Genomic DNA, 23,317 nt, shown 5'->3' with positions numbered 1-23,317 from the left:
ATATATATATATATATATATATATATATATATATATACGTATGTTTCCTTTGACATTGTACATTTGGGGTATGTATGAAGAAATAACCCTTCTTGCATTGACAGACCTGATTGACTTAACTAGAATCCAGCATAATGCAGTTCCATGCACGAGTTGGTTTTATGTGACATGAAAGTCATTTTGTGATAAAGGACACTACCAACACAAACAACAGTAGACAGTAAAGGATGAAACAGTCAAGTTGATGTTCAGCATTGTATGCATACCACTTAACGTGTACTTGACATCCTGTGTTGACACTTAAAACTTAGATATTGTGCTTCACTATTGAGTTACAAAAATACAAGTATCACATCTAAGAAGGTTTATAAGAACATGAATTGAATGAATATACAGGAGGATGTCAGCAAGACTTCATGTTTAGAGAGAATAGGGAAAGAAAAAAATTAGAATAAGATACAACAGGCCCCCTGTGCAGCAGATACACAGGAGCAGAGTCCTCCACTACTAGTGCCTCTTTTTCATAATTTATTGGGATCTTTCTCTATCATGTCCACAACATTTGAAATGACGTTACTAAGAGTGTGATTGAATGATGATATAGTGTTTTAATCAACCTTTTCCCCTCTGCCCTTCATATGCTATCACTGGTAGTCTGTTATGTACTGGAATATGTGCACGATTTGTTGGAGCTTCATTCTTTTCAAAACATGCCTTTTCCCAGTACCTATGTTACCATAAGGATGTTTTCTGCAATGAAGGTTATTTAGAAGAGAAGCTAAACCGAAGAATGACTAGCGCAGCACTATTGTTCTGCAGTGGGGACAAATAACAACATTCTACATCCTCTCACTAACATCTATTTGTAAGAGATCATTTGATGGTATATATATATTTAAAGGAATGTTTCTAAATACGGGATTTTTTTTTAAAGGATGTGGCCACAAAGCCCCAAGCAGGTAATTCCTGAAAATAAAGAAAATCGTCTGTGGTAATCATGAAGTGACTTTGTACAGCGAGCATCTAGACAGAATATTCACTGCTGTGGTGGCTAAATAAAAGGTATGTACATATCTGTCATATAAATTCAATATCTGTTATTCAAAACATTGTATCAATTTAACATGTAGGAAGTGAAATATTTATTTTTGGATTTTTTTTCCTGGTTCCTGGGTGTGATTTCTTTAATAAAAAAATCCTCACGTCCTCTTATTATTACATCACAATGCATTCAAAACGATTATATTAAGTTGCATATTGCACTAAATACCCCTCTGGTCCAGAAATATTGTATCATTACTTCTGAATCGTTAATAGAGCTTAACCACTAATCATTTATGATTAAAATTGACAAACATTTTGTATAGTGTGCAAGGTGTGCACTGAATGTTTTAAACTCAATGTCTCCCTGGACGATGGTAAGATGTTTCCAGCTTTGTTCTTATGAGAGTCACAGTTATAATGATTTCTGATATTTTATTACCACAAGATGAGTAACAATATTGGAATGTTTGGAATTGTTTTGTAGCGCATCACTCTGATCTGATGAGTGCTTTATTAATATTCATCCTCAAGGTTTGGGGAATAAAAATTATCTTTGTAAAACAGAGGCCTCTCGCCGTAATCTGCAAAAAAAAATTAGTCATTTATATAAACAGCTTTAATGTTTTTTTAAAAAAAAAGCAGGAAACATGTAACAAGCTATCCTGAATGTAAGCTGCTGGTAACTATGTTAACCATTGTTGATCAGATACAGCAAGAATTGGTATCTCACCATCAGTATCACTAGTATGTGGTTGAAGGTTGCTGGAATAATAGAACTCAATTTTTGGAGGATGGTCGTCAATTCTGGAAAACGAAAGATGACAAATCGATTAAAAAAACTGGTATAGTTTGTTGCAAAGCGTCCGTGCATGTTCTATATTATCGAGAGCTATTTCTGAGGCTGTATTGTTTAAAGGAAACGACGCAACAGTTAAAAGGTGCTTTTAAATACTACAGCAAGTGACCTTAAAATGATAGCAGATCATTTAACAAAAATACATGAAAATAGTGACATTTATTTCTCAAGAATTAAATTAGACCCTCCTTCGTCTTGCATTCTAATGGGACGGCTCAGAGGTATAGCCATCCCCAAAACGTTTGTCGGTTCAATGCCCATATCTATGGCGGCCTGGTGGGGCGATTGGTTAGCGCGTCGGCCTCACAGCTCTGGGGTGCTGGGTTCAAATCCAGGTCACGTCCACCTGTGTGGAGTTTGCATGCTCTCCCCGGGCCTGCGTGGGTTTCCTCTGGGTACTCCGGTTTCCAAAAACATGCATGGTAGGCTGATTGGACACTAAATTGCCCCTAGCTATGGGTTTGAGTGTGCATGGTTGTCTGTCTCCTTGTGCCCTGCGATCAGCTGGCCACCAATTCAGGTTGTCCCCCGCCTGTGGCCCGGAGTAAGCTGGGATAGGCTCCAGCACCCCCTGTGACCCTAATGAGGATAAAGTGGTTCAGAAAATGAGATGAGATGACCCCCACAATGCTCCTGATGATGTGTCATGAGTAAGCAAATGTCAACATGCTCTGAGGCATTATACAAGTAAAGGTTCATTTACCATTTATGAGCTACCCTGGCCTCATGCACAAAAAATATCAAATACAAAACAATTTTACACCTGGGATGAGCTGCTCTCATGCTACCCATAGGTGTTCTATTCTGTTGTTGCTTGCATTTCTGATGATCTTGTCTAGAGTATTTTCTTCGGTGAAATAACTATAAAAGGGTTTTGAAAAAAAGACAGCCATATTTGATCGCTCGTTTTCTACATCTAGCACCAATAGTGCTCAGGCAAAAAAGCAAGAACGGCAACAGGAAGAAACGTAACGTTTTGGTGATAACATTCAAATAAAATGAAAAAAAATACCTTCTCGATATAGGACCTGCCATATTTTTACTGAATAATAGAGTCAGAATTAGGATGTGTAACATTCTTGAGACAACTTTATGCATTGTTTTTTTAAATCACAAAATCACCCATTTGGCCATGGCACAGTACGTACAGCCTATAACCACATCATAGAGCAGTGCGTAAAAGGTAGTGACGATGTTAAATGATGCAACTTCACAGCTCATTAGTGATGTAAAAAAGATGTAGATGTGATGTAATACATGAATATTATGCTAAAACTTTAGCTTAAATTTACATTTATTCAGTTCACTTTGCTTCTGTTTTTTAGGTGCAAAATGTTGTGCGTTATCCTCAAACAAATATGGTAGTACTTGCAAAAGTAGCAGCAAGTTGTGCTGCAAATGCGGCCAAGAAAGGCTGTTCTCCCCAAACAGTCGAAGCACAGGTGGCATGGAGGTGGGATCGAGGCGTGCCAAAAGTGTGGCCAGGAGATTATTTGCATCGTACATGCACTTTGGAAGGCCTTGCTGGCGTGGTAAATGTGTTATGTAGCCATTGTAAACAAGCTAGAAAAAGCAGGTTCCAGTTTACACGTTGTAACATGTTAAGGTTGTTGAATGACATTTGGCACAGAAGAAGTCATGATTCAGCACAATCAGAATTCTTAATTATGATCGGGAAGACTTATTTTCCCCATTCTGAAGCATATAAGTAGCAATGTTTAGATGGCCAGAAGTGACTGTTGATTTTTCTCTTCTTGGTGATGACATAAACTAAAATTGCTAATCCTTTATTTAACTCAAAGGCAGGTAAAGGAATTATTATCAAACCCCTAGATATGTTTGTAATATGAAACGAAAGAGGTGATTAAAATTCCCAGTCGTGAAGGGATTTCAGGAATTTAGTGATAGATTAGCCTGCTTAACTCAAATTCATAATGTAGGAGAGGAAAGAGTAAAAGGTGACAAATAAGAAATTAGAAGTCTGAAAAAGTCACTTTATTTATTAAATGACCCTCACAGTTACTTTATACTTTGCTATACTCATTAAATCTCTTGAACCATTGCGGCCATCCTGCCCAAAGCATCCTGGCACCACCTGTGTCATTCATATGACCCTGATTTTGTTAGAGAACCATGATGCATTATTCATTGTCCTTATCCATATGGTTCATTGGCTCACCTTTGAACATCCGTAAAGACGGATCTCTGTCAATACACATAGTGAGAGCATTCTGTAATTTATTTATTAATACACCAATTAATGTGGACAAGTAGAGTTCGCATTTTATCTCATGATCTCTTTTACAAAACGCAATAATTTAATTTTCTTCTATATGGTGTGATTAAAGAAGTAACCCGTACCCTCCACCAGACCACCACCACCTTTTTTGTACCAAACATGACTGAAATTACTTTAATTCCCATATTTTCATCTCAGTTCCTACAAAAGAAGATAATTGGATGGGAACACAAATATTTTCGTTTAACAATTCAGCCGCTGGAGTGTAAGCCTTGTGAGGATAAGTGTTTCAGAAAATGAATGGATGAATTAATTCAGCAAACGAACACAATTTAGCACATTTCACTCATCCTTTTAACACTAAATACCCAATAAGGCGCAGTTTTCGTTGAATCCAGACGAGGGCGGCAGTGTTTCATTACAATAGCATTTCTGTGTGTAAGGCCAAGTCTATTTTAGCCCTATTTTACCCTAGAATCAGTTGTATATACTTGAATTAGTGTAGCAAACTTTAGAGTCTAAAATTTACACCATACGAATATGGTATGAGGTTTACTAGATTGTACTACCAAAGCAAATGTAAGAGTGTCTTGAATTTCTTTATTCCTGTAAATTAAGTCTTGTTTTTGAGCCATTTTGATTATTGTAAATGCCTTTGAATCTAATATCTTACCCTCATTTGCCACACTTCATTTTATACTAGTTCTGAAGGTATTGATGCACGTTGATTGCATCAGTTTATTATCTGGCCAAAACTCCAGTTTGCGAAAAGTGTCCAAACACTTGCAAAAAGAAAAAAAGCACATTCAAATTGCTAAAACTTCAAGCACTTTACAAAAAAAAAGAAAAAACACAACATGAATGTATATTGAACAAAGCACCAATGTAAATTAGCCAAAGCACCAATGCAAAAGCCTCCACTTGAATGCAAAACGGAAGAGCCGGAAGTAGACTAAATTCCACAGAGGTAGACAATAAGACTACAACTAGGGTAGGAGTTGTATTCCCAATCTTCTTGTCGCACAAAGCAATCTACAATATCGAAGTGAAAAAAAATATTTGTGAGTGAATTCCTGTTAGTTACACTTTCAAACAAAACAGATGCCAGGTGGATCAGTCAAGTTGACTGATATGTATCCAGTATATTATTTGTTGTATGACTGAAATCATTGTTGAATACTGTATATTATTTGTTGTTTTGTCGTACTAGAAATAGTGCACAGATGAAAAAGGGTGTAAAAACCATAACTTGCTAAGAACACCAATCACAAATCTGGAATCCCTTCTAGATTAGTGACTAAAATAACATGTGTCCTGCCATAGTTTCCTGGCACTGAAAGTTCAGAAATAGAAAAATACCAAGAGAAGGCGACAAACAGGCATACTACTCTATATGAGGAGACCTTTCAGCGCACATGCATGGATGTAATCAACAACCAGTTCCTTGGGAAAAATAAACAGTGGTGGACAGGGATTAACGTGATAAAACAAGTTACCTCATTACCTCTGTTTTTATGAAGTCCACCCATGCTACAAGCTCAGATCTACACTTTGTAGTATAGGATAGTATTTTGGAATCTAGGATAATATCGCTATGAAAATAGCAAGCATAATTAAGACTAATGTGGCATGACTAAAGGTATTTTCGTTTACCGACATGAGTTCAAAAGAACTTCAAACCGCCCGCCCCCCTAAATGTATCAACAACAAATAGAAGCTGAAGTATGAAAACATTTGAAGTGTCCGCATCTTCCTGAACCTCTTCTTTTAATCATCATTATCTTCATTACTCATGTAAGAGTCTTTGGAGTTTTCTGAAATTGGAACTGTTTGGCCTTCTGTTGTAACAGCCGATCTCGTGCGATAGACCCACTACTTGACTAGCTTGCTGAGACCTGTATCTGTCAGGCCCAGACTAAGTTCTTTAATCAAAGGGTACGGAGGGCCTTAGGTAAATAAAAGTTTTGTATAACACCAGAGAGTGCCGCTCCTACATGCTGTACTGTTTTTGGACATTGGACAAAATAGAAACAAGAACTTTTGAACCAATGTATCCAATTTATGCATCTATTCAATGGTGGCCGGCAGTTGTGGTTGTATTCTCTGTTAACTAAGGCAGTAAGAAGCAAGCAAAATCTCACACAGTGCGGGAGTAAAAAGCCCATCTTTGAAGGAGCTGTCAGAGTATCCTGCAGGGGGTGGATACGGTTGTCCAGCCTGGTTGACAGCCACTGTGTGAGTTGAGCAACATATTATATGTACAATATCTGTACACCATCTAATTTATAATTTATATTTTTGTCATTAGCACGGTCATTGATTTTGTTGTTATTTTCACCATCATTGATATGGATTTAGTTGTACTGGTATATCAAGCGTTCATACTATTTTTGTTACTATTTCCCTTTTAATTTTTTTTTTTTTTTTAAATAACAAAAACAAAACAACTTATTCAACCACGGCAATAATTAATGGTGCAACCAGAGATCCTAATGTTCACATTTATCCTTTTTGCTTTCATTGGGTCAAAATCTTACACCCAAAAATAATGTCTTCAGAATTGGTCTTTTTTAACCCCTGTGGTCAGAACTCAAATTAGCTGCAATTGTAACCAGGTAATGCTAAATTGTGACCTTGTGAGTTGTATTTATCCATTAACTCTTATTTTGAATGTGTTCAAACGTAAAAGGACAATAGTGCTATTTTTCTTTTTCTTGTGTTTTATTTCACTTGCCAATGTTTTGGGTTATTACCTATCAAATGCAGGTTTGATTCCCCAATTTATTATTTAACTCATTAATTTGTTCATTTTCTGAACCGATTATCTTCACAAGGGTTGTAAGTGGTGCTGGAACCTACACCGAATTCAATTCGGTGTAGGTTCCAGCACCACTTAATAGGACCTGAAAAATACAGTTTATGGATTAAAAAACAATTCAATTGTTTTTTAATCCATAAACTGTATTTTTCATTTCATTTTCCGTACCGCTTATCCTTACAAGAGCCACAGGGGGTGCTGGGTCCTATCCCAGCCAACCATGGGGAGCAGACAGAACTGTATTTGATTATCAGTTAATTATCTTTTTTTTTTATATTTCAGTGTGAAGGAGATCAATATGGAATAAGAGAAGAGTTTAAGAAATGGGAGATTGTTGCCAGGGACATTTTAAAAAAAGAAGAGGCTCAGTAAAATCAAAGTAAACTCAGGTAACACTCAAGTCAAGGGCATCTGGGACATCCTTTTCGTTCCACATTCCTGTCTGACGCACACACACAAAGCAGCATTGTATTGAGCTTCATCTTAGTCATATCACAGTATCATACATACACATTTGGCCTCCAGCCACATTTGCCATTGTGTAGAGTTATGGACTGACAGTCTTAATAGGACCTGCAAATGTTTCGACGTTGTACAAAGATGAGGTATGAATTTCAAAAGCGATGGGAGAAGAGGACATGCTGTCACTTAAGGATTCTTTAAACTATGGTCAAATGACACAAATGTCATTTAAGGACCATGAAGAAGCAATGACAGCAAAAGGGTGTGCCTTTTATTCATCATGGATACTTTTTGGTTACACATGGAATCAAATAACTTTGTGTTATCTCAAAGTATTAGCTAGTTTGTTTAAGAAACAACTTAAAGATAATGAAACATCAAATGGATAATTTTCTCCTAAATACATAGAATCTGTTTGAAAGTAATTGCTGAAAAATATGAGCACAAGCATAAAAGGAGTTCTGAATTTCTGATTTATAGGCTGAAATTCTTACAAACTTCTCTCAAATCTTTAGGTGAGGTTTAAAATGTCAAAGTCAAGTATAAGTCAGTCGGTTTTCCATTTTAGCAAGGCACAATATCACAATGCCTTTTAATATGCATACTTCCTGGATGTGCTCAACAACATGGTGACATTATTTAAAATACCAAAACATAAGGAGATTAGAAACAGGCCTGCATTAAGATTTTAATAGACACATTAGAACAGTTTGTATACTCCGTTTTTTTTAAAGTGATGCACTGTAATCCTTACGACTGAAAAACATCAACAAAATGGTGGTCTACACTGCTTATACTACATTCAATAGTATAACATTCAATTTAAAAAAAATCATAACCTGTGTAATAATAGGTGTGAAATACCTGGTATAACATTCATCTTAATGTACACATACCCTCGGAGTAGGGTGTGAATACTCTAAATGTTTTTGAGTTATCTTATTAAAATGTCTTCTCTTCTATTGCATATCCTGTCGACTTCTAGATAAAAGCACTAATCAATCAGAATGAAGCTCAATGGGAAGAAAATAATATTTTACTTGAAAAGAAGAGTCAAACCTAAATAGCTGGAAATATGTAGAAAATGGAAATGGCTAGGAGATGCACTACTAAACAAAATGAAGCACGGGAACTCACAAAGATTTTCAATTTAACAGTGTTTGAGGTAATGCATTATTATGAAGTTGCTTTTTCTAAGAACATTCAATTAAAAAGAAAATCACAATTTCTTGACACCTACAATGTTGATCCATTGCTAATAATGTAAATGCTCTGAATGGCAAATGACAAAACTAAGTGCCAAATGTAAATGTGATAGAGTAAGCCGATTTTGACAGAGTGATAATGTGGCTTGCTTTCTCCTCATCTGATTTACTTTGGAAATTCTTTGTCCCGCAGGTACCTGAAATAGAAGTCAGTTTTTGAGAGTAAAATGTCTTGGGAGAGGTTCTTGTCCACTGACTTGGAGAAGAGGAGGGAAAAATCCACAAATCCTCCATATGATTGGCACTAGGTAATTAATTTTCTACAGGGATTTGGACCATCCCCTGACATATAAGTGAAACACAGTATGCATATGCATACACATAAAGGGTGCGTTTGATTGCCCCACCTCTTCTTTTGATGTTTCCTTTTACCTGTGCATTTTTTAAATCCAAATCCTTCTTTGAATCATCAATGCATGCAAAATTCAGTTGATGTACAAGGCCAAAGTGCAGTACACATACTCAGTCTTCCTTTGGAGATGCATTGTATGACATTTGATATTTTCTTTCAGCACATTGCCAGTTGAATGCAGTTTCTGCGATGGTAAGTCTTTAATTTTGTTTTCTGCTGTAATTTAAATACATTGGAAAAAATTGTTTGGATATATTTCATGTCATTCCTGTTTTCCTTTTTTAACTCCTATAATCATGGTTGCATGGCATTTCTCCTCTAATAATTACACTTCAATTATGTTAATAGTAGAGCATGCAATTATGAGGCATGATTGGTTTCTTCAAGGAAAATATCTGCAATTGTCCATATGTTTGTGTGCATGTGTGTGCGCTTTCTGGATAAGAGGTAAGTGCACCACATTAATGACAACCAAGCTTATGTAAAGTGCCGCAGCGTATTTATAGAGTCAGCTGGGGTTCTGAACGCCTTCAAATAGGAAGAGTTCACAAACCTTATTATTACACTTGCATAAACACACCCGTGCCTTCACGCACACTTGCATGTAACTTTTTCTGGATTCATGTAGAATATTCAGTTTGGTTTGAATCAGTAATCTCATCTAAATTTATTTGAAGAACCTTTTTTAATTCATTCATTTTCTGAACTGCTATCAGCACAAGGTTTGCTGGGGTGCTGTAGCTTATCCTATCCCAGCTAACGACGGGCATCAGGTGGAGGATGCCCTGAATTGGTGGCCAGCCAATCGCAGGGCACAACTATTCAAACTCACACTGATACCAAGGGCAATTTAAAGTATCCAAGCAGCCTACTGTGGATGTTTTTGGGATGTGGGAAGAACCTAGAGTACACAGAGAAAACCCACGCAAGCCCAGGGAGAACATGCAAATTCCACACTGGAAGGTCTGGACCTGGGAAAATAAACTTGTGAATTTAATGCACCATAGAGGGTTGTTAACAATCCTGTGATATTTGACTGATTAAAAAACATCATCAACTGTGAAAATGTAGGCATCAAAATCGCGAATATTATGTTCTTTTCTCTGTTTTTAATGCTGTGAGTGTGCCCACTGAAGACACTAAAAGTACACCCTTGTTTACTATTGAAAACCATTACTGCAGATTGCAGTGCTTACCTACGCTCTAAAAACAATAGGAATGATTTCTATACTTTTCCAACAATAAAGCGCACTGGATTTTATAGTTTATCCATAAAGTGCATTAGAGCATCAATTTACTGTGTATCATTTGTTCTTCATCATTTAAAATAGCAGTTGTTTATATATCAATTCAATTACTATTTATTTTATTGTTTTATTAATGTTTTCATGAATGGTAAATGTGTCTTGGGCACTTCCCGGGAGCAGTTATGATAGTCATGCCCCAAAATAACAGGTTTGAGGTTATTAGACACAAACAGAATTCATCCATGAGGCATAATCATAACAATAACAATGTCTCCTCGAACTTAAATACACAGACAGTAGAAAAAACAGAATAATCAGGAAAGACAGGGATGGGGCAGCGTCTAAGAGGCACTTTCAAAGGTTTCGTCATGGATTCACAAAGAGAAATATGAATGATCACAAGGGACTGTGTACAGGCAGCACCATGGCAGATGCATTTTCTGGAAAATAACCGAAAGTGAAGGTGAGTCAGAGACCGAAGATAAATGTTACAAAGTAAAAAAGAATTCCCTTTGATTATGCTAATTCCCTATCTGGGCTTTTAGTTTTAATACTATCTTTATAAGTAATTATAGCGCGTCAGCCTAACAGCTCTGGGTTTAAATCCAGGTTACGTCCACCTGTGTGGAGTTTGCAAGTTTTCCCTGGGCCTCCGTGGGTTTCCTCCGGGTACTTTGGTTTCCTCCCACATTCCAAAAACATGCATGGTAGGCTGATTGGACACTCTAAATTGCCCCTAGGTATGAGTGTGAGTGCATGGTTGGCTGTCTCCTTGTGCCCTGTGATCGGCTGGCCATTGATCCAGGGTGTCCCCCGCCTCTGGTCTGGAGTCAGCTCGGATAGGATCCAGCACCCCGCACGACTCTAATGATGATAAAGCGGTTCATAAAATGAGATGAGTAATTAGCACCATCTGAGCTGTAGCCCATTGCTATGCTTAAAAAAAGCTTCCAAATCTGAGTGTGCATGCTGTGGCTGTATGACACTGAAAAGCACATAGAAATTACCATGTAGTGATGTATAATTTGGTGGTTTTATATTTTCCCTGCTCACTTTTTTATATATAGTATATATATTTCCCTGCCAGGTGCTCTTGGAGTGGTTCATCACAGCAGTATATGATATGTAGTTTTACTTAGGTCACACTTGCAGTTGCAGGAAAAAAACAACAACAAAAATTAAGTTCACAATTTCTCGCAGAAGTAAGAATAACATTTTGATGAAATAGCGATGTGTAGTGAAGTGTGAATTTTTGCCGTTTAATGTTTGTGGTCATGACGTGCAAATGGTTTTATTGAGCATGTACAGTAACTATGAAGGTGAGCCCTCAAGCCCTGTTCGTCTCTAATGACTAATTCCCATATCACCGCCCTTGCTTTAATGCACACCGTCTTCAGTCCCTGTCGCACTAATCTGTCTGCAACCGTCCAGTTCTTCATTGTGATGTTGCAGCAGATGGAAACTCATTCATGGCCATCAGCTGGGGCTTTATCCCCACTTCATCCTGGCCCAAGAAGACATTAGTCATGGCTCTAGGCAACATAAACACAAATGGGCTAATTGGAAACAGATCACACACTGGCACTTGTGGGGAAATTTACACGCACAATCACACTCACCCGCATGCAGGCCATTCCACATACACACACAAACACAATATCGCACACTTAATATAATCAAACCCTCACACTAACCTACTCTCACACAATGTCTTGCAAACGCTTGCTCTCTGTCTTTCAGAGGCCCCTCCATTTCCCAAAGGAATTACCTCAGGGTGATGGGAAGGGGGTCAGTTTATTGTTTCTTATCAAGAGCATGGGAAATGATTGACTCAACAGACGGGTAATGACAGTGAAAGAGAAAAGATTGAGAAGGTCTTTTGCTCACGGTAATAAACATTGTGTAAAGTAAGCCTTGCATGAATGAATTATGAGTAAGAGCAGAGAACATGATTACTATCAGATTATTTTAACATCCACTCCTTTAATCACACAACTAGTTATGTGTGATAATTATTTCCATGTGGAACAATCAATGTGATTGTTAAAACCTTTGATTTTTGAAAAACAACGCAATTACAGTGGTAGCATTGAAAGAAGTTCTATTAAAGCACATGTACGGCTTATGCTCTTAAAGGTCGCCGTCATGGGACTTGCAGTTTGGGACAAACTAAAAAAAAAGATAAGAGTATACAGGTGTTTAGAACTGGACTATGATCATTAGAATTTTGGTGCAGATTGTATATGATGATATTTAATGGGGTGAACCAAACTAATACAGCTATTTAAATATTAATATTCATAAGAATGAATATAAAATAGTTATCCTATTCATTTTCTGTACTGCTGGAATGATCTTCATAGGATCATTTTAGGTTCAAAAAATGGTCACACCTACAGTGTAATGGGTGACTGTGATTAAGACTTGGGGTTCTCCTCTTGATTGATTGCGAGTCAGTCAAATGCCAGATATAGTCCTGCTCACTTTAATTGGGACTCATGAAATTTAAGTTCATAGTGTGGAATATTTTGAGGGAAAAGAAACTAATCAAGTGTACCACAACCATGCTTTCTATTTTTTTTAAATAATAATAATTTATATACATTTACATGTTTGTTTAAAAACGAGCGGCCCAGTGGTCGAGTGGTTACCGCGTGGACCTGAGATTGAGGGTTCAATCCCAGGTTCCGACCTTCCATTGTGGAGTTTGCATGTTCTCCCCAGGCTTGCATAGGTTTTCTCATGATAGTCCGCTCTCGTCTCGCATTATAAAACGTTTACAAGAATGCACCAATTTTTAGAACTCTCCATTTACATTTTTATTAATTTAGCTATTTCTTTGTTTTTCTTTAGTTTTAGTCTGGTTAATACTGGGTATGATGGACCTGCTCAGTAAAACACTGGAAAATATTTGATATAAAATACAACTGACTGCATATTGGTCATTCAGTGCTTGATTGAAAAAAATGACACTTGAAGTGTGTCAAGGTCACTTCCAAACAGCCCTCTACATTGTGTGCACCTCCCTCTTTTTTTATTATTGTCAGATGAGGAAGAAATGGAGCTGCAAAACTAAGCTTGTGCCAATTAAGTGATGTCCTGGAGCACACAACTAATTTGTGTACACTGACATGTGCAGCTTGGTACTGGCAGAAGGAATGGAGGAGACGGGTGAAGCTACCTATTCTACAGATGAGTCGAGTCAGCAGCATAGCTGAGGCAGCGTTGATGGACAGCGGCTGATTAGGGGAAGGCCGTGGCAGCTCGAGTTTGCTCAGATGCCCCAAGGCTTTGTCAAGGTAGAACACCCCCCACGACCATTACTTATTTATTCATTCTTGCTGGGTGATGTGTTGACAGCCCAGGGCTCCACATAGCAATGATGAACAGGATACTGTTGTTTAGAACTGTTACTGGAACAAAATTCACGGTTGACTAGTCCAACTATATATGCTGTAGATTGGCCAACAAGTGACATTTGTAAAGATAGTGGAGGAGGCAATGGAAGTTCATACACTGGTCAAGACTGACATTTCAGACTCAAGCTTTACCAAAGTTATTTTAAATTTGATTTATTTACAGGTTTAATAAGTTATTGATGAGGAATACACAATGTAAAAACATAAGAAGTAGCATGTATGACGGCCCGGTGGGTCGATTGAGGGTTTGGTCCCAGGTCCGAACCTTCCAGTGTGGAGTTTGCATGTTCTCCCCTGGCTTGCGTGGGTTTTCTCCAGGCACGCTGGTTGACTCCCACATCCCAAAAGCATGCATGATAGGCTGATTGGCCATAGGTGTGAGTGTCTGTCTCCTTGTGCCCTGCAATTGGCTGACCACTAATTCAGGGTGTCACCTGGGACAGGGAATTTCCCGCGACCCTTTTTAGGATAGCACAGAAAATGAATGAATGTGTGAATACCAGTAGAGAGCTGTGTTATGTTTGAGGTTGAGTCCCAGTATACTCAAGGTTGAAAATACTTTAATCAATAGCACTGATGTGTTTCTCCTTCAGAATGAGCTTCAAGCATTGCCAATGCTTTATTTCTGCTTTTTTTGCTCACAATCCCTACTCTCTATCTTTTCTTGTGAACACAAAGTTCAACTTTTATTGGTATTGTCTTGCTGCAAGCTGCAGAAACTACATGATTTTTTTTTTGAAAAATTGATAGAAAGGGAGTGACCACTACTTCCCCTCTTGCTTAATAGTAGGTTTTAAAAATGGAACTCTGTATTCAAAGAGCAGCTTGGAAACCATTGCCAAAATGACATCATGAAGTGCAGAACAACAACACGGAGCTAAAAATGAACCAGGGCATTTGAAGAATAACATACGCCAGCCAAGGATTATTATTATTAAAAAGTAAGGTGACAGTGAGGAGAAACCATGGTTGCGTGTTTGACTCTAGCACCGTCAACTCAAGAAGTGTAGTGTGTAAGCAAAGAGGAAAGAAAGCCTATATCAAAGTTTTGTGGGCAAAGATTTATAATGTGTCCAAAAAAAAGCCCCAGACTGCTTCATGCCTTGTGTGTGTTTTAGGAAATGTTTCTGTGATTTCCTGTCTAATGCGACTCAGAGTTTTATTGATGTCAAAGAAGATTTTACCCTCATCGTGCTGTGTTTGTTTGCAAGCTTGCAATCATGAACGCTGGTGTTTCAACCCCAGTGCAGCAGGAGATTATGTTACGCTGAGGTGTGTTTTAACACAGAAAAGCAGGGGATCAACCATATCACCAACATGTCTGATGATGTCATGATCAGAGAAACAAGAAGACGTGCGGACACCACAAATATACACACAGGTGTGAGAGGAATGCATTTGTTGCTCGTAATTTTTCCAACAGAAGTTTACGTGAAAGTAAAACCAAAAATGTACCATCACTGTTAGATATTAAAAAACATTAACATCTAAACTGGGAAAATACTGATACATATGCTAATGCCCTCTGGGTTTCCAAAATCTTCCATCACAAAGTTCATCCTACACTGCAAGAATTTGTAAAAAAAAAAAAAAAAAAATCCAGCAGATCAACATGATTGAATTAGATATTTTCCAGCTTTATTCAACAATGTCAGCAATGACATGTTGGCCTGCATTACATTCACATTTGAGTGTAACCACCACATTTTGAGAAAGGAAATCCATGATATTTTTAATCAATCATGCTAACAGGTGCTAACACTACTGATCCAATGACTCGATTATTCATGATTTGCATTTAGACAGTACCATATGGAGCGGTCATAAGATACTGCACTTTGCAATGAACAAAATTCATAATAAAAATATATTGAAATATACAATCAAAGCTTTCAGGCATGTTGATGCCAATACACAAAAAGCTATTTTAGATACTATGAACTATTTCTTCTGGCAATCATTGTAAAGCCGGGACACACACAATCTGGGACTCAGTTATTCATCTTCATATTCTTGTCAGTTTGACATAACAGCTATGACAGCATGAAAACCTGATTACAGATCTGTGGGTGGTGTTAATAATTTTCTTTGAGCTTTTGTTGTGGAAAATTTGATGCCGTTTCCACAACAAGATCTCTAATTGGCTGCTAAAAAAGCTCTTAAAACCTTCATTTCTTAGCTCTCAATAATCACCATTATGATTTGATGTAAAATGCATTAGACTCTTCAGACAAACCATGGCTGTTTTGACAATGGTAATTGAGGGAAAAATAAGAAGTGGCTAAGGCACAACATTCATTTTGGCCTTGTCTTGAAACCAAATGTGGTTTGTGATGAGGAAAAAACTTTTTTTAATTATTTTTTATAAATACTATTTTACAATTATTAATATTTATTCATTCATTTTCTGAACCGCTTATCCTCACAAGAATCGCGGGGTGTGGGGCTAAAAGTTCCTCACGGCAAACAATAATGTTTTGGTCCACTGGAGATAGCTTAGATAGGTTTGAAGCAAGACTTGCGGAATGTGGAGAAAGGAACCAAGATTTGCATTTATTGATTACGTGAAAGTAAAACCAAAAATATACCATCACTGTTAGATATTAACAAACATTAATGTCTAAACTGGGACAATACTGATAAATATGCTACTGCCCTCTGGGTTTCCAAAATCTTCCATCAGAAAGTTCATCCTACACTGCAAGAATTTGTAAAAAAAATATCCAGCAGATCAACATGAATGAATTAGATAATCGTAATCAATAAATGCAAGCTTGACGGCTTGCAGAAAAGCTGCCAAAAATCAATTAGGGTTCGGCAAACACCTATCACGTACTTTATAACGGAAATGTTGAGATTCTCTTTCAGGCTGTATCATTTATTAGTAGAAATTTGCTGCAGCTCATGTGAGTATTAAATGTCAAGTTACTCATGGTGTAATGGTACTACATTCGCTGAACTCCAGCCCACGTAGTGTGGTGCACATTTCCGCTCAAGATGGTGTGAATGTGACTGTGAAAGGTTATATTGAATCTGTGACTGATTGGTGACCAGTCAGAATGTAGTGATGGTTTTCCCAACGCCACTTTAGAGAGGCTTCGGCACATCTGCAACCATTGTCGATGCAGAAAGTGAATAAATTAGTATTATGTCTTGAAAAATAAATCTCACTTAGTTTTAAAACTTCCAATTTTATATGAGTACCTGTTTTTGAGTCAGCAAGAAGAAGAAAAAGTGGGACATCTTGGCTGTTGATAATTAGAAGGCTTGATGGAAAAACAGACCACTGCAGTGGCTAGTGATGTCATGAGGATAGTAATCAAATAATCAAGTAAATGTGGGTTTGAAAAGAGCGCTTCCACATAAAAAGAGTGTAGTGTAACCATATGGCTTCATGAAAAGCATGTAGAGCATTGCTGCAGTAAGACAAATAATTCAATACATATGAAGTATTAAATATCTATTATTCTCATCTCATCTCATTTTCTGAACCGCTTTATCCTCACTATGGTCGCAGAGGGTGCTGAAGCCTATCCCAGCTGATTTCAGGCCAGAGGCGGGGGAACAACCTGAACAGGTGGCTAGCTCGCCAAGAGCAGGGCACATGGAGACAAACAACCACCCACAATGAAATATCTATTGTTATGAAATATTGATATCTACTATATAAAATAAATGTAACTGTTAATGGAGATCTCTGTAAACGCAAACAAACTAATGGCCCAGGGAACTATCTTCTTTATGTAATATGAATAAATACACGGCTTATCCTTTTATTATAACTAAACGTTACGTATATCCTTTAGACTAAGTGCCTGGATAAAGTATAGCTGCATAATTAAAGCGACCAATGTGTGTCTTTTAACTTCCTATGACCTGTTGTCCACATGTGTGGACATCACATTTTTGGTTATCAAAGACTACAAGGTTAAATTTTGGACTACAAGGGCCTGCCGTCCACTTATGATATGTACATAATTTTTCTCAGGAACTACATCATTTAAAAAGAGAATTTTGGGGTTTTACACCCATCAGGTCCCAATTAGCCTAAACATTAAAGAGAAAATAAAAATGCATGCCTTGCAAGAGTTTGGGTCTTAAGACGTTAAACTTTCCCCTGCTTTCATAAGTGCAACAATAATACATTAAAGTCAAAAACCTAATATTACTTTAAAAAAATAACTGCTGCTTGACCTCACCAAGTATATTTGTGCATATATTGCAATTTGATAAATAGTGGGTTTAAATGTAATCTAATTTTATGTTGTGTATTATGGAAATGTTAGTAACAAATACTATTATTAAATACTAAAGAATTTTGTATTTCGAAGCAATAAGAATTCTTTTTTTAAAAATAAACCAAAGACATTAAAATATCTACATCGTGTGTTTTCATAATTAGAATAAGTACAATATTTGTGTTTATAAAATTTTATTCAAAAACAGACACCCAATAGGTGATATGTGTACCTGCTGAAGCTGTTGTTGTTGTTGTTAGGTCATCTCAGGCGCCTGACGATTACCCTCAGCAGCGCTAGAGCTGCCACTGGAACGCGGATAAGTTCATCCAGGGGGTAGCCGGAGGTGTGGGGCAATGCGAATATATCCGGCTGGATGAAAAACGTAGGGCGCCATGTTCCTGGGTGGCAGCTCTGGGTGGTTTTGTTGGATTCGCAGGCCACGACGGGCGGCCTCTCGGGAGACACCTCGTGAAGGTTCCAACTGTTGTCTCCCCCTGCTGAAGCTGAAGGTTGAATGCAAACAAAAAACTACTTTTCTAATAGTCATTAGTTTGTCACTTGGTGAGTAACCTCAAATTCTCCATAATGACAGAAACAAGAGCTAAAATTGATTTCATGGTCCGCAGCGGGTCTGCCTTTTGCCCGAGCTCAGCTGAGATAGCCTCCAGCACCCTTTCACCCTGACAAGAATGAGCAGTGTTGGGAATTTATGGGTAGTTCTTTGGCTGAGATATTGACCATTTGCACATGTGAAAGCAAACGTTCAAGAAGCAGGATTTGCAAGTTCCACTATTGCCTAGAGACAAAGATGAAATGTTTTTGACTGTCTTTTGAGTAACAGTAACTTTTTAAATATTCTCCATTCTGAATGGCCCACGACAATTATGTGGCATAAAGACATTCATGCATGTTTGTCATTGGTTTCCTATAGGCTATTCTACATTTGATTATATCCTGTTGTCAAGCCAGAACAAGGAAATCTATGAACTAAGATCAAGAAACTTCTTGACATGAACATCAGGCACCTTTTCAAACTGAGCATCTTAATTAACAGCTTTAATTACATGTAGATCTTAATGCAGAACACCATATGCAGGACTGAATATTCATGGGAGTCACTGAGCGAGCTGTCCTCGCTATGGAGCAAACTGCATCTCTCTTGCCCTCATTATTCCGACATGCTGACAAAGAGCAACATAGCCAAGAACAAGGAGAAAAAGCAAAGGCAGATTCAAAAGTTATCTGCAAACTTCATGACACTGGTAAACAAAAGTGGAGGACAAAATAAGTACTTTTATAATAATCTTCAATGTTGCTCTATAGCCTCAACAAGAACAATTTTGCTGAGGGTTAGTGATTCTAATGTTCTTACTGTTCTACATGGAGATAAAATGAAATAAAAATTTATTAATCCCTGAAGGAAAATTCCAGCTGTGTAAAATGGAAGACTTTTCAAATACTGTTGATTAGCGCTCTGTGCTTTTGAATGTACAGGTGGAACCTCTGAACCTCGTCCATAAAAAACCCTAAATGTGGTTGTGCCAGTACTCTCTAAATTATACCGCTCCTTGCTCAAGGCTAAAATATGTTTTGAACATGTCTAACTTCAAAGTAATGTCATTTGTCTTGATCATTGGTTAATAACCCTTTCTCTCCCATGTTCCATCATTCCAACCAAAGAGGATATTGCGTATGACTGGGAATTTACGTGCGTCTCAGTTGGTGAAAGGAACTATGCTGTGACTGTTACAAGCAAGTATACAGCAGCAATAAGAAAATTGTTGTCACGAGTGTAGTTGCAATGTGTGCATGTTTTTCAAATGCATCTGTGATCATATATATGAAGTCAATAAATTGAGATAAGCTTGACGCTGGATGAAGAAATATGAGAGTAGTTGAGCAGTGCCAGTTCACCGCGAGTTTTTTGCTCATAAACTCCAACACCTCAGTAGCTTTATTTGCACAATCTCCAAGTGTAGGTTAGGTCAATAGAGCACTGTCACTCATACCCTCTGTGCACATGCATGCTTGCAGGTTGTTTGCGACACTTCGGCCAGGGTATTGGCATGTGTGCAAGAGGAAGGGCAGGCCTTGATGTTCCTTTGTGTTTGTTCACCAGGTAACATAGTTACAGCTCTAGCGGCAAAGTGAGTATTATATAACTGTTTCAGTACTATGTTGAGATACACCAATGTATTTGTTCCCGGTTTTACCAAAGGAATTATTCTTATTTTTTGATTGTGTTGATCCCAAATGCCCAACAAGAACCCAATGTGCAACCCTTTGCAGGTAAATTCACTAAGGCTGTCTCCAATTTTTTTAATGCAAACATCCTAAGTTTAAGTACCATCCCAAGCCTAAGTACCCAGTTGGCCTTTCTGCCATGAGCTTTTCTGTACTCATTTTTTAGTGTTGTTTATTTCAGTGGTTGTCCCGCAAAAGTGTGAGTTACTTGTAAGTAATAAATTAGCCAATTTATACCACTGTAACATGCAGTCAGGGAAAGAGAAGAGAAAAGTCTTCCCTGATGGGTTACATGTGTTTTGGGATATTTGAGCTACATTGTCTGTTTTTGGGAGCTAAGCAGATTAAGGTAGTGACCGCAGGCCTCTTTCCACACACCATTAGTGTTACACGCTGCATTATTGCTGAGACGATCTCACACTGGCTGTACTGCGAGTGAAAGTGTATGTCAATCAAATGGCAGATTCCCTATACAGGAATAATGATAGACAAACCGACTCCCTGTTTGTTTGCCTGCTTGTTTGTTTATAACTGGTGCAATCTACCATCACTATTTTTGCAGTTGATGCTGCAACATATTAAAAACCAATAACCATGTGGATAGGACTACAAGCTAATTTTAGCATCTAATTCTCTGTTTCCCCAGCTACTGCTACTCCTGCTTCACTTGCTGCTTCTTCAACAGCCTAGTTAAAGTTGTTTTTGGCAATCTCATCTCCTGGCTCAGCATTGCATCATCTCCTGCTTGCATGGGCCTGAATACGGATTGGAAATTGTACACTTCATTGGGACTCTTCGCTTTAAGTGAGTATTGCGTCACGTAATATGTGCTGTATGTTTCCTTTTCCAACATTATTCTTGTTAGAGACTGGTCCTTCTCAAAAATAACTGATGCATAAAATCCATAAAAATATATACTATATAAAATGTATAAAGTAGACAACACTGTCCACTAAACTAAAATCCAAAAATCCAGTATTCAAAAAATCAAGTGAGTGTACTGTTTCTTTATAATAATATGGCTAAATCACAAGAAAAAAGTACTCTTTTGCATTCAATATCAGTTTATTAGTTTAAGATGTTGAACAGTTTAATCTGATTTATTGTTATTTTAAACAGAGAATTAATTTCAATATAATAAACTAGAATAGGATTGAGAAAATTCTGACATTTGCAATCAGTATCCATTTTTTTGGTGGTCATATAATTGCCTGATTCGGTTTGATGAGCACAATAAAATCGAATATGACCAGTGGTTAGGTTGTTTCTAATAGATGGAAACTAAAGTGCTAAGCAGACTGCACCCTCAAAGGTAGTGTAAACCTACTTACCTGATTGTTTTCTAAATAGGAAAAATATGTTTGAAGATGAGTGATTGAAACTCAGGAATTCGATTAGTATCTTGCACTTAACCTTCACATAGAAGAAAACTGGGGATATTTTATGTTTATTTTGCCTCTTTGTAGCAAAGTTAGAGTAGAACATACGACCCAACATTGGGTCATTAGTATTAAATGAAGATACTTGATTGGCATACTACAAATGCATGTTTAAGATGAAAACAAATGCAGTGAAACACAAAAATACAACATTAAATGCATATTATGGACATACATCCAGTATATTGAGCTTAACTTTAGATATTTAGGTGCTTTGAGTTTAATGTGTGAAAATGTTATGTTTTAAAAAAATCCAGATTGATGTTATAAAAATGTTTCTAAAATGTTTAATTAATTAAAATGTATTTCAAATTGTTTTGTCAGCAATACTTTATGTACTATGTATAAAAGTGTCAGCAACAGCAGCACATGTCTTTCAAGCTTTGGAGTTCAAACACCACAAGTAGCTAAAGGCATTTGAGTTTGTATATAAATAAAACACATCTCTGTTGAGTTTGAATATTTGGAGGTCTTCAGGCAAAACTGAAAATAAATGAAATATAATACAACAGCGGGGAAAGATGTACCAACTAGTTTGAAAGTAGTATATAGCAGACTCAACTCCTGGCATTAAAAATGACTGCAGCCAAGGAAATTACTGTCATGTACTGTACGCTCTATAAAAAATGAAATAAAAAAAGCAATGTGGCTGGTTTGAATGAACAGCAGTGAGGACGACAGCAGAGGCTCTGACTCACCGACTGAATCCATTACAGTCCTGCAGTGACAAAACTTGCCCTTGCCAGCAGTGTCAAGAAACCCATTATAATATATTAGTGACTTATTATGCAAGGAAAACACGCAGAAAAAGCACTGGAGATGTTTTTAAACAAATATATAATTGGAATTTCTGAAGCATATGGAAAATTTGCCTCAGAATCACAATAAGTGGAAATAATTTTTGACACATAAAACAATGTTACTCTTTTTTGTCAAATATTCCTAATAAATGTATAATAAAGATAGAGCCTAAAAAACACAACTATATATAGTGGTAACTGTGGATAGTTAATACCCAATCTCCTCCCACCTGTCCGGGTAGTAAAAGGCAAATCACCAATGCATGGATGAGAAGTGACAGGCAGAACAAGGTGACATAGGTGACAAGGTGACAAAATGCAATCTGTTAACCCAAGCAATATTTTACTGTAGGCCTTATAACGCCTCCAGGAATAGGGTTAAGGACATATAAGGATAACATTGACTTTGGCTCAAGGACAGTGCCTGGGAAGGGACTGAACTCAAGAAGTTTCCTTCATGGCACACTCACTAGTGAAATCCATCTCACACTTCAAATCCATTGCCAGACTTTTCTCTTTGTGTCTTCAGATGCCTATTTTGTCCTATACTAGAGGTCGCCAACTCCATCAAAGGACATTTTATCCATTGCCAATGAAGAAAATATTAATCATTCTCTTCCTGCTCTATGTTTTTCTACGCTCATATACAAGATTCAACAACTCTAAATATCAGTCATTATTTATTCTTCATTTGGATTATGACAGGATACTGCATTAAGCACTTAGGTGGGCTATTCGCATTTGGATAGACATATTAAACAGTGTTGCATTGCTGACTGGCATACAGTAAGAGGCAAATCTGCTCCATAATATTGAACTATGGCTAACAGCCCTAAAACCAGAGTTTTTTTCTTATCTTCCAATGCAAATTTTAGCTGGTTTGAGAGTAAA

General features: G+C 37.3%; 2 long non-coding RNA genes across 2 annotated transcripts; one reads left to right on the top strand and one right to left on the bottom strand.

The window, feature by feature from the left end:
• The first annotated feature begins 13 nt into the window (after positions 1-13).
• LOC144091762 (uncharacterized) lies at positions 14-20,389 on the top strand. The gene is made up of 6 exons (XR_013305845.1): positions 14-1,062; positions 7,240-7,346; positions 8,818-8,932; positions 9,197-9,228; positions 13,423-13,582; positions 19,978-20,389. It is a non-coding gene; the product is annotated as an uncharacterized LOC144091762 (long non-coding RNA).
• Positions 1,463-3,000, bottom strand: LOC144091768 (uncharacterized). Its single transcript, XR_013305846.1, has 3 exons — positions 2,913-3,000; positions 1,775-1,848; positions 1,463-1,625 (listed from the first exon to the last, which is right to left on the bottom strand). It is a non-coding gene; the product is annotated as an uncharacterized LOC144091768 (long non-coding RNA).
• Positions 20,390-23,317: the final 2,928 nt, after the last annotated feature.

This window comes from Stigmatopora argus, chromosome 2, assembly GCF_051989625.1.
Source record: "Stigmatopora argus isolate UIUO_Sarg chromosome 2, RoL_Sarg_1.0, whole genome shotgun sequence".
In the NCBI taxonomy this organism is placed as follows: Eukaryota; Metazoa; Chordata; class Actinopteri; order Syngnathiformes; family Syngnathidae; genus Stigmatopora; species Stigmatopora argus.
This window is presented reverse-complemented; position numbering and strand designations above follow the sequence as displayed.